The following is a 12,991-nucleotide window of genomic DNA, read 5'->3' as shown; positions in this document are numbered from 1 at the left end:
GCTTGCCCTCTCTGAACCTCAGTTTCTTGATCTATGAGCTGGAGACCATCCACATGAGTTCCTCTGCTTCCTTGACTGTGTGGCTGAAGGAACCCGAAGAGATGGTGACATGTGAGCACGGAGCAATGAGAGTGTGCCGAGTGTGCCGTAACGACAACGTGAGCATCATGCTCAGTCAGCCGCTCTGGAAATTGGAAATAAGAGAAGACATTGAATGAGAGCGATCAGAAAGCAGGGGGGAAGGGGGGCTAAAAATAGATGAGTGAGCTCACAGTCACACAGAAGGGCCCTTCTGCGAGGAGAGTGTCAAACACTGGAGAGGAAAAGGCGCAGAAAAGGAAGGTTAGCTGTGGATGCGGGAAATGGAGGTGTTGCCCACCCCGCTGGAGGAAACCAGAGCTTTGTTTATTGGTGCACAGAAGCTTGGGGTTGGGGTGACAGCTCATGATGTGGCAGTTTCTGAGTCAGGGTGCTATCCACATTGAGGGTCACATGCCCAAACCAGAGCCAGATGCAAGCACAGCTGAGCCAAGGTCAGGCTAAGCCCAGAAAAGAGAGAGGAGAGGCTGCGCGTGGGAGGAGCAGCAGGGTGAATAAGATGGACGTTAGAGGCGAGTTCTGTGAGATGAGGCTAGAACACGCAGGCGAGGCTGACCACAAGGGAGGTGTCCTGTCACTGCGCTGGGCGTTAAGGCCAAGAAGACAAGAGTCCTGGGCAAGGCGACAGTGGAGTCTGTTGGCTAGGAAGGAAGCCCAGAAGAGATGATGCTCAGAAGCAGAGCTACAAAGTTTCTCTGGAGTAAGACAAACTCTGCTCCGGATGGCAGCCTCCTCTGTACACTCTGTGCCAAGACCAGCACACAGAAGTCAGGCCTATCACACAAAAGGCATTCCTAGTCATGTTGGAGTGACCTGCCAGCTGAGCGTGGCCAAACTGAAAATGTCCAGCAAACCAGTCCTGCTGGCACAAGCTGGAAACCCCAGTTATTCAGGAAGCTGAGGCAGGAGGATTGTAACTTACTGGAGTCCTACCTCAAAATAAAAGTATGAGCAGTCGGCTAGGAAAGGCAGCTCAGCAGGAGAGCATTGCCTAGCATGTGCTACGCCCTAGGTTCAATCAACCGCAATATTACAAAGAGAAATAAATTAACGATCTAAAAATTATCAGACAGGCTCAGAATTTGAACCCGTTTTGTGACTTTGGCAACAATTAGCTTTCTTTCTGGTACCTGATAGTTAACATGGAACATTTCTCTGTCCCTCTTGGCAACCATGGGTCATCTGTCTTGTTCTTTGTCTCAGACTGTGGACTCAAAACATCAATGAACAGCTCTCGTCTTAAAGAGAATAAGAGTTTATTCTAGAGCCAAATTTGCATGACCATGGCCATGGGACACAGATTTAGGTTACGCCAAATTCCATGTTTCAACACAGAAGAAATTTCATGAAGGATTATAATCTTACATAACAAAGAAAGTCATAAATGAAGATAAATAAAATACATCGGCAGGGGCGTCAGAGAGCCAGTTGCTCAAGACGGGAGACTTTTCTATTGACCTCAGAACTGCTTGGTGACTATCTTAGCTTTGGGGTTGGCAGAAGTTAGTGATCTACCAAGTTCATACATTCCAAAGGTTTTGACTATTAGTCTTAGGATGTTAGTTCTGACACAGAGACAGGCAAGGAATGGAAGTAAAAGAGCCAGCTTGAAGGAGGTAGGTAGTTGGCTTCTAGGCCTAAAACACCCCAACTTCTTTGTAGACACAGATATATAGCTTCTTTCCAGGAATATATTCTCTCTTTCTCTCCTCTCTCCTCTCCCCCTCCCCCCCGTCTCTCTCTCTCTCTCTCTCTCTCTCTCTCTCTCTCTCTCTCTCTCTCTCTCTCTCTCGTGTGTGTGTGTATGTGTGTGTGTGTGTGTGTGTAGCTTCAAACCTGGGACAATCCTCCTTCAGCTTCCCGAGTGTTACGACTGCAGGATGATGCTGTCTTGTCTCGCCTAACCCCTTTCCTTCTCTTTATATCATACAAGGTTTACCACGCTCCATTTAGTGACTTGTTTCCATGGCAACTTGTTTCTGCATTTTGCCATTCTCAATCTGCCTATAGGGCTATGCCTGCTTCCCACTTCTAAGCACGGCAGTGCGCAGCCATGTTTACATCCTGTCCTGATACAGAGTGTCTTCTCAGACGGGGAACACTGTCTTCTCAAATGATTAATTTAAAAATACATTTAAACACATTAAAGCATAATATAGAATTTCTTCACACCCGCTAGTTAAGAAATAACTTTTCTTGTCAGTCATTTTTCATTGACTCATTCAAGGCTGTTTGTTTCAGGCATATTAAATGTGGTGGTTTGAATGAGAATTCCCCCATAGACTCATGCATTTGAATGATTTGTCCCCAGTGGGTAGAACTCTTTGGAAAAAATTATGAGGAGGTGTGGCCTTATTGGAGTAGGTGTGGCATTGCTGGAGGGATTACGCCACTAGGGGTGGGTTTTGAGGTTTCAAAAACTCATGCCACTTCCTAGTTACCTCTCTCTCTCTCTCTCTCTCTCTCTCTCTCTCTCTCTCTCCATCATGGTTGTTGTCTCAATGTAGGTGAGAGGTTATCTTATGTATTGTTCCAGTGCCTGCCAGCTGGCCTGCCCACCTGCCTTCATGCCACCACACTACACACCATGGGGGCTGTCATACTGCACACCATGGTGGCAATGGACTAACTCTATAGAGCTATAAGCAAACCTCCAATCAAATGCTTTCTTTTATAAGCTGGTGTCTCTACACAGCAATAGAACAGTGACTGAGAAAAGACAACCATGAAAAGGGTGTTCAGGAAACCCTAGGCTCCAAGTTATAATGTTTTGTCCTCAGAGTTTCTTGACAGTTTCCATGGCGATCAAACTTTGGTAATGTTCTCATCCTTAGTGATACAGGCTGGGACTTCATCTTAAGCACATGCAAGAACAAGAGCCATGGTGAAATTTCACTTTTGTCTCACTGATATTTTGTTCTTAACTAACAAATCCTTAGAGTTTTTCTTCTTTCTTTTTTCACATGTGCTGCGCACCGTGCCCCCATGTCTGCGCTCTGTGCGCTGGCACCCAGTTCGCAAGCTTCGGGCAAGAGGGCTGGAGGTTAAAATACACAGACACACACAGACAGACAGCGACACGGGTCATCCTTGAATTACCCAAGAATGCCCCCTTTATTGTGTTCAGGGGCAGATTATATAGAGATAGCCACGCCCCAGCCAAACCCACCAGAAACCACTCTCCTGCCATCAGGAACTCCTGAAGGTCTGGTGCTCAGAGCAGCTGTAGGCACTCAGATCAGGGGAAAACAAGTTGTTTACAAGAAATTCAGGATCTGGGGTCTCACTGCTCCCAACACACAAGTGTGTGCATGTGTGTGTGTGTGGTGTAAGCCTGAGGCTGATGTTGGAAATCTGCCTCCATGGCTCATCGACCTTATTCTTTGAAGTAAGGTCTGCCCGTCAATCTCAGAGCTTGCCAGTGTGACTAGTTTCATCAGCTGCTTGATTCTCTGTCTCTTCCTTGCTGGGCTGAATTTCAGGTGGAGCCTGCCACATCCGCCTGGCATCTGCTTGCGTCCTAGGGACCCACACTGCGGTTCTCTTCGTGCGTGGCGAGCGCTTGAACGGCTGGGAGTCTTCCCAGCCTGTCTTTGTGTTTTCCCTTGGCACCGTTTTCTACTTTAGTGAGGCTGACTCTGCAGAACCATTATTCTTCAGCCCATTGTTCTCCTGGGTTAGTTCTGGACCGCGGTCTGCATTGGCTTTCGTTTGTTTTGTCTTGGGCTTTTTTAGCTATAAAATTGCAAGAGTTCTAAGAGATGCTTGGATGGGGGCCCATAAATGCTGGTTGACAATCCACTTGCCTTTTCAGAATGAATTTCCATATGTATACAATAGCAGAACTCTGTCCCATTTACCCTTGGCAGTCAGCGTGAATAAATGACCTTGTGTTCATAGTCTGTGTCCCAAGAAGCCAGGTTCAGTTACCTGGCTTCAATAACAGGATTAGAGTAAACAAATTCACAGTAAAAAGCAGAAACATGAAAGTTATTCAATGTGACCACGTTTGGAGGAGTGATAAGGAGATCCAGTGGGCCCTCTTCAAGTTCATCTTTGGGATTCTGTAGTGAAACTGAGGTTTGAGTCAGGTCAGAGATACCCAATCAGGGTCATTGTCGGGGCTCCAGTCCCCCACCAGATAATCTGACAAGTTCTCTGTGCTGTACGAAGTCACTTTTCTGGGTGGCAAGGTCCTCCTGCGGCGGGTAGCAGCCTTTAGAAGGTCTCCTTCTCCAGTGTAAATTTCCTAGAGAAATCAGCAGTTTCTTGGGATCCACTGTATCAATAGTCTGTAAGCCACAATAAGGAACACAAGTGTCGCTTCAAAATATTCCTGCCAGGCCAGTTGCAGCTCCACATGGGTGTCAGTCACTGGCTCGACTTGGTATTGCCCACTTTTCTGATGTGATAAACCATCATGACCAAGGCAACTCAGAGAAGAAAAAGATTATCATGGCTTCCAGAAGGATAAGAGTACAGGGTAGCAGGGTAGAGTCATAAAAATGAGCCGTACACATGGTGGCCAGGGCCGGAAAATGAGGGTTCCCATTTTGAATTGCAAGCATGAAGCAGAGAACAGACTAGTAACAGACGGGGCTTTTTACTCTCAAAGTTCACCTCCAGTGATATACTTCCTACAAGGTCACGTCTCCTGAGCTTCCCAAACAATGCCACCAACCAAGGGCCAAGTATTTAAATACCCAAGACTGTTGAGGACACCTTGTTCAACCTACCATAGCATTTAAGGGTATGGCTCCGTGTAGTGTGGAGGTCTTCTGTTTGGGTTGGTTCCCCACTGCTCCAAGATACACGAGGGAACAGACCCATCACTATGTCTAAGGGATATTTCAAACATTTTAGAACAACTGGAACAACTGTCTTCTGATTTCATCACCAACTCGAATCCTGACATTTCCTGCCCTTTCCATGCCTACACTTACAGACGAGAAGATAAGCAGTCTTCATTCTAATGGTGCAGTCCGATGCTTGCTGGGGGGGGGGGTCTTTGCTAGCTGCTTACTGTACTCGATCAATTCTGCTCCTCACCAAGCTGTGTTCAAAACCTCATCTCCAGTTCTTTCAATATAGTTGGCCCTTTCTGTTCGTGGGTTCTGGGTTCTTTGAATTATACAGCATTTCTATGACATCTCTAAGTAACCTAGAGATCATTTACAGCATCAGGGAGGACACAGTGTTTCTATGGCGTCTCTAGGTAACCTAGAGATCATTTACAGCATCATGGAGGACACAGTGTTTCCATGGCATCTCCAAGTAATCTAGAGATCATTTTTACAGCGTCAGGGAGGACACATACAGGTTATATGCAAATGATGTGTTGTTTTACAGAGGGATTTAATAGAATGTTTGATACAGAATGAAGAGTATTGCATGAAAACAGTGCTAAAAGCACAGAGTACCAAAGACTTGCTGCTGCCCCCGGAAGTTGGAGGAGACGAGGAAAGAAGGGCATAAATTTCCGTCATGGGAAGCCATCCAGTGTCTGCTTTCTGGTCACAGCAGATCAAGGAAATGGCCACACTCAGCAAGTCAAACACGAGATAAAGCTGAGAGGTGTGAACTCTCCAGAATCTCTTACTTCCAAAGTTCAAGTCTCCCACGGACAAATGGGAATGTTCTCAAGTTGCTCTTATACTTCTGGATGAGAAAAAGGAGTGAACATTTTTCTGTCCCCCAACCCTGAGGGATAGAATTGGCCATAATACATTCAACACAGCATTTTCGAGACTTCCCAGACATGTGCAGCACCTCTGGGCGACGAATGCCCGCCATCCTGATGTGGGGACTACTTGAGAGCCAACCTGATCCTGCTGTGAACCTCTGCCCCTCCTCCCGCGACTTGAACATGGCTGCTTGGAGTTGCCTCACCAACCTGCACCAGGCAACTTGGGGCTGGCTGTGACAAGTGATGACAACCGTATATAGTCACAGCAAATTCTCCTCAGGGGAAATGCTCTGAACAAAGTGCTTCAAATTGTTTTTTGTTTTGTTTATGAAGAAAAGGCTGGGAGGATTGAGAAGCTGTGGCTGACATGGAGACAGATGTAGCAGTCTGCGTGGGGTGGCGGCAGTTGCTAACAGCTGATCCTGAGGGAAGGTGACACGGAATGCTTAGGCAATGCCCTGATTGGGGTTTAGACACAAGAGAGCACCAAACAAACCTGGCTTCTAATCTGAGAAAACTGGAAACTACTTGGGTCACCAACTGCTGTAGGGAGCTGATGTCTAAGGATGAAGGGTAAGAAAGATGTTGAGGCAAAGGCCTTCTTGGCTCACAGGCTGGGGGAGTTTGGTAGACATCTCAAGGTCATTGTCACTGAAGCAAACTAATATGAATATAATAGCTAATGCAGAGTCAGACAAAAGTCAGAATCCAGGACTTCTGTCAGAGCTTCGTGCCTTTTCCAAATTAGAAGTCATGAATGAGGAAAAGTAGGCAGTTTTAGCCCCAAACTTCTAGATTTTGTAGAGTTTCATTTTCTAGTTGATTAACATAGAAGATCCCCAAAGAGCAACGGGGCAGAATTCATGAACTAAAGTTCATGGTTTGGGCTCCACTCTATTTTAAAAACACATTAAAATCCAATTTTACTTCTAACATTAATGATTAGACAAGTTCCCATAACAGTCTGGGTCTCCGGCTGTTCTGGGAAAAGTCAGTAGCTCTGTGGGAAACCGAGTAAGCCTTCCTCGCCCTGCAGATGAGGTTCAGGTGGACTGCACTTACACGCCTGCCTGGCTTTGTTAGCTTACACCATCTACCTGGCCTATGTAGGCCTGGAGTTTGCAACCCCTGGGACCAGGAAAGAGAAACATTCTCAGAGCGCCGGGCTGACAGTCGAGATGTCGTGTTATAGAAGCGAAAGGGGGGGAGGTGGCCAGAAGGACACTGAGCAAGAAGGAACAGAGAGCCAAGGTCACAGAAGCAAAAGGTCTTGTCCAAAATCCAGGGGCAGAGTTTTCATCTATTTCTGGATAAAAGAACAGGATGTGGGAACCAAAACTGTGGTCCGCTCTCTTCTGCCCACAACAGTGGTGACTTAGGCGGAGCATCCTCCTTCTATTTTTAACTAGATCTCGAAGCTGCGTCAGAGGACCTCGCTGCTGACTAATCTTGTCAAAGAATCTTTTTCTGAATTGCATAAATGCCATCTACACAGGCTGAAGAACCCTGGAGAGAAAAACTGTAAAGACGCGGGGCACATTATAAATAGTATCTCCACAGGAGCAGGGTGTTCCGGGCCATGGCCTTCCGGAGGGTCTCTAGGATTCCATGGTTGAGCCACGCAGATATAACATGAGATGTCTTTCATTTGTTTAAGCTGAATTCAGGTCGGCGGTTTTTTGTTTGTTTGTTTGTTCACCTCTCCCCGCCCCCTTCATTCCAACGCACAATGAGGGCTGCTTTTTTAAGCTATATGAAAATGTATACAGATTTCTCAGCAAAACAACGTTTTACTTGTATATCCGTGCACCAGGAGTAAGCATTTCATTGGAGGAAAGCTGTCGGGGATGGGAACAAAGATCTTTATGGCAAGAACTCCATCCCAGGCAACAAGAAGACTTTAGTGACCATGGTGAGTGAGGTGGTTATGGGTTACAGCCCCTCACAGTTCCCTAGTGGGGAAACAGAGGGTACCCTGCCACCGTGAGACCGTACTCCAGCCGGCTTGTGTCTCTGCTTGGGGTTTGTTTCACAGGCAGGGAAAGCCTTTGGTGCAGCCTGAAGTGGCAGGGAAGAGTGCCCAGCACTCAGCTGCTCACAGCTAACCACTGACAGGAGCTGGTTCTTACTGCCTTGGCCCTCAGTACAGTTCCTTAAGCTCTTCCACTCCGCAAGAGTGAGCAGCAGGCTCTGCCAATCATGACCTTAGATGTGGAAGGTATTATACTGTAGGCTGTTTTCCATGCGTGTGTGTGTGTGTGTGTGTGTGTGTGTGTGTGTGTGTGTAAACTTACATCTATAGATTGTATGTGTAAGTGTGGCTGGTTCTCCCCTCCATTCCACCACAGTCACAACAGACTGAAAGTGTCAGGGGACCACAATGTGTCTATAGGGTGCGTGTGCAGCTTTTGTTGTCGCTTTTGTGACTCCCTGAGCAATATAGCACACGTACACACTGCTCGTATTGCATTAGACATTATTAGTAGTCTAGAGAAATTCTTTAAGTGAAAATACTGAGTTCACTCAGAGAATGTTTAAATGAATGATATAGCAGAGACTGTAAATGCGATTGTTCGTGAATGGCTAAAGCTGGAGAACTGTGGCATTGCAACGACACATTGGGCACCCAAACATCCCAGGAGTATCAAGGAGTATGTTGGGGTTACTTTGAAAACAAATTTTATCCAAAGAAGTTGTGACAGCTATTCCCCTGGTGTTCTGCATGGGCTAGTCTTGAGTTCCTGGCCTAAGCCCTTCAACATGTATTTAGTAAGATATGATATATATATATTATATATATAATATATATATATATATAATATATATATATAATAGGGTCTTGTCTTAGTTAGGGTTCCTATTGCTGTGAAGAGACAGCATGACCACAGCAACTCCTATAAACATTTAATTGGGGCTGGCTTACAGTCTCAGAGGTTTGGTCTATTATTATCATGGTGCAACTGATGTTCAGGCAGGCATGGAGCTGGCTACATCTTGATCCGAAGGCAACAGGAAGTGAACTATGACACTGGGCATATATGAAACCACAAAGCCCGCCTTCACAGTGACATACTTCCTCCAACAAGGTCATACCTATTCCAACAAAGCCACACATATTTCTGCCTCTTTCTCTAGGTGCAGGGTCCACAGATGCAGCCTGGCACACCCAGCTGGGATATATGTCCTTTACAAAGATGCTGTGCTGTGTACTATACACAGGCTGACTGCAGTAATACTATGATAGAAAACCAAAGAAGCAAAAACGTATGTTCTCCTTTCATAAGAATGTTCAAATCTAGTCGGGAAGCAAAGGTAAATTATTCACTCATGTGTGATATATTATTAAAACCATGCAACATCTGAATTCAGAGGAATGGGTTATTTTCATAAATTGGAATAACCTGGACTATTTCCATTCAGTTGCTTTTCAGAGACAGAAAACCCTCTACAGCTATTGTGTTCTTTGGCTTTATGTTTGGATTGCTCGGGTTTCTGAGAAACGGCCAAGATGAAGTAGGAAGAGAGGGTGGTTTCAGCACCTAGCTCCGCTCCAAGCCTTGGCTGGTTGGGAACTGTCATTCCAAAGAGCTCATTCGAGAAAAGACGCTAATACACCATGCGGTACGGGAGAGAGGACCTGGGTTCCGATCCTGCTTCTAGAATAAGCCGCACAGCTTCTCTGAGACTCAGTTTCCTTGACCCAGTGAGCCTGATACCCAGTAAGGACTCCAACAGGTAGTATGTTTTCTGGGAAGAAGGGATTTAAGTCGTGTGACATGAAGGGCCTGACCTGCTTGTTTGTGTTTTCTGTCCCGCCCGGCACCCCACAACTGTTTAGCCCCAAAGAAAATCACACATTGGTCTCTATAAGTTATAAAGCTGATTGGCCCATTAGCTCTAGCCACTCACTGGCTAACTCTCACATCTTGATTAACCCATTTTTCTGATCTATGTTAGCCATGTGGCTCAGTACCTTTTTTTCAGTGGGGCCTCTATTTCCTGCCTGGCCAATCAGCGTTTATTTATAATATGATTGACAGAATACAGACAATTCTCCCGCAGAGTCGAGAGAGAGAGATGCTTTGCTATGTCACCTCACGACAGCAGCAGAATAATAAATAATAAACTCATTCTCTAGATTTTTGAGCTCAGCATTTTTTTCCTTCATCACATCAAGTATTTTAAAAGACCGTATTTATTTTTCTTCACTGTATTAACGTGTCCACTTGTAAAACACAGGGCACTTACTGTTTCCATATAAACACTTTTCTACATGCCTTCCATTTTAAAACAATTTGGATTGATTTCCTTCTTCTCTAATTAATAGATCACGTTTACAGCGAGTGTACCTCTTGCTGTGGAAAATCAAGACTTTCAATTTTCAGGTCGTCAGCCACTGACAGGGCAGTCCGACTTTAAACGGTATGAAATTACAAATGACATTTAGAATTGAATAACAGAGCTGATTGTGTCTGTGTCTGTGGAGAAAATAACATTTCTTTTGACCCGGTGTTATCTTTTTCCTTTTTCAGCAAATAAATCACACTCATGACCCGAGAGCTTCTGTTGTTCTTTACAATTCATTGACCAACTGTGAAAGAGCAAACCAACCAAATGCCAAGAGTCCGGCCACTGTCCGTGCGCTCTCCGGGGGACTGCTGTCTCCCCAGAATCCTAGGCTTTAAGACATAGTTACTTCCTTGGAGATTAGCTCAAGTCTGTCAAAAGTCCATCTCTGAGAGGTGAAGTGGTTTATAAAGTCATTCAGCTAGCTGTGGGTAAAATGGGGTGTAGGGGAGAATTTGAGAGCCTCTCTGTGTGTTTCTGACTTTCCATGCATTCCGTCATGTGTCAGCTCGAGGATCTCTCAGACACCTTTCTGCATTATCAGGCGGTCAGTTAGCTACAACATGCGGGCTCACTACAGCCTACCGCTTGTTCTTGCAGTCGAGTTTTACAGGAACACAGACAAGCGGGTGCCAATATTGTCTTCCTGCTAGGATGAAAAAAGTCATCGTACCAGAGACCACATGAAGGCAAAGCCTCAACTCCTTACCACCTGGCCTGTCACAGATCTCAGCTGTGTAGCGAGCCTGGCGGAGAGTCCTTCTTTGCAGCTTTTACTCTGTGCATCAGACTTTCTTGTCTAAACTTGAGGATATGGTGCTTGGACTGATGACAATGAGAAAGAAGGAAGGAAAAAGGATGGAAGGGCCTGCGCTTATTTAATTAATTTGCATGGGAAGTGTTTACTGGGTACATGTCATCTTGCTGTGCATCTATGGGGTGGGTACGCTAAGTCTTAGGTTGTACATAGGAGAACACGCTCAGAAAGATGAGCACTAAGCTGCTTATGTTTATATAGTTAATGCTTAGCACAAGGATTTGGATCCTGCCTTCCCCAGTTTAAAAATCTGTTCATTCTCCTGTATGGTGTGGTGCTTCAAGGTTGTCTTCCACTTCAAAGTAATGTGATCTAGCATCCCCTAAACTTAATTAAAAGTAAATTAAATTATCATTGAGTTAAAAATAGATTTAGTAGCAAGACCTATTTAATAAACAGCTAACAATCGACACAGCCGTCTTGTGCATGGTGTCCTTGCCCGTTCCCACAAGCAGGTGATCGGACAGCAGAGGAGGAGGGCAGTACACTGGCTGGCAGGCAATTAGCGTTTTGTGTTCTTGAGAAACCTCAGTGGCTCATCAGCAGCAGGTGGAAGTCCTGTGTGTATAACCAACTACACAATTAATTACAAGGGATCACGTAGATGTGCTTTTAGTTAATCAACAATCCCTCTTCTTCCAGGCTTACTAAAATTCTCCAAATGGATGTATACTGAGATTACATAACTATCTCATTTGCTGGAGTCCTTTAGAACGTAGACTCCCAGGCCCTTCCACGAATCCCTAAGGCAGTACACCTGAATGCAGGTTTGGAGATCTGGAATTTTCTCTTTCTTTTTTTTTTTTTTTTTTTTTGCCTATGCGGTTGATCTTTTTTGTTGTTGTCACGTGTGTGCATGCGTGTGCGTGCACCTGGGCGTCAGAGGTCAGGTTTAAGGAGTTTAAGTAGTGGGTCAGCAAGACTGTTGAGAGGTTCACAGGGATACACTGCTGAGCCTAGACAAAGCAGGTCTAGCCAGAAAAGCCTGCAGCCAGCACAGGGCACCTGAGGCTAAGGTCACAAGCTGCATAGAAATCCTAATCGGACCCTTTCATCATCTTCCAAAGGGCCAACAAGTGTGGACTAGCTGTCCCTCAGGTCCCAGCTCCTGGAATCTCATGTAGCTCTCCGGTCATGCAGAGTTCTGAGTCCTTTTGCTCTTGAAATGCTGAGATAGCTCCCACCCTTCCCTAATAGATATGGTAGCCAGGAGAGATGGGCGGGCATATCTGATGGAGAATGGACACGTGCAAACGTTCTGACCCAAAGCTTCTGGGACACAGAAGGGAGCCAACCCTTGACTAGCTTGCTTGTTCTCTGGGATTCTCTCTCTCTCTCTCTCTCTCTCTCTCTCTCTCTCTCTCTCTCTCTCTCTCTCTCTCTCTCTGTCTCATTCTCTCTCTCCTCTCGTTGTCTGCACAACATGTACCTCACACAGTTCCAAGCATAGACGAGATGGTGTGTGTACAGTGTTTGCTCCTGTTTACTCCTTCACAGAAATGTTCCTTGGAGGGAGTGGTTACACCTGGCAGCATTATAAGCGAGAGACAAGCAAGAAATTATTAAACTAGAAAATCACGGTGTTAGTCACCACCGTAATCATTTTTGCTTCCACAGATGCTGAAATTAGAGAGCGAACCCGTATTAAGCAGGATGCTTGTGTAGTCTCGAAAGTTTCTCCCCACAGGTGCCTATTAATTACAAAGGAAAACAATAATTACGACAGAAGAATTCGCCTGAAGTCACCTTCGCCCTATGAACAAAAGCAGCCCGCCGCAATGCGGGCCTCCTGCTGCGGCGCGGGAAGTAAAGCGCAGACTCACTTTCCCAGAATGCATCGGAATGTAGCGAGGTTAACTGAGAGGGAACCTTCGCGAATGCAAATTGGCAAATGGAAGGAGATAGAGGAACTGACCCAGTTTCTCCAAAGGGGTCAAAGTCCTGGCGCAAAGGAACCGTTGAGGGTGTGTTCACTCTAAAGAAATAGCATTGTGCTGGGCGGTGGTAGCGCAAGCCTTTAATCCCAGCACTCGGGAAGCAGA

The sequence above is a fragment of the Chionomys nivalis genome, chromosome 17 (genome assembly GCF_950005125.1).
Source record: "Chionomys nivalis chromosome 17, mChiNiv1.1, whole genome shotgun sequence".
NCBI lineage: Eukaryota > Metazoa > Chordata > Mammalia > Rodentia > Cricetidae > Chionomys > Chionomys nivalis.
Note: the sequence above shows the minus strand (reverse complement) of the source record.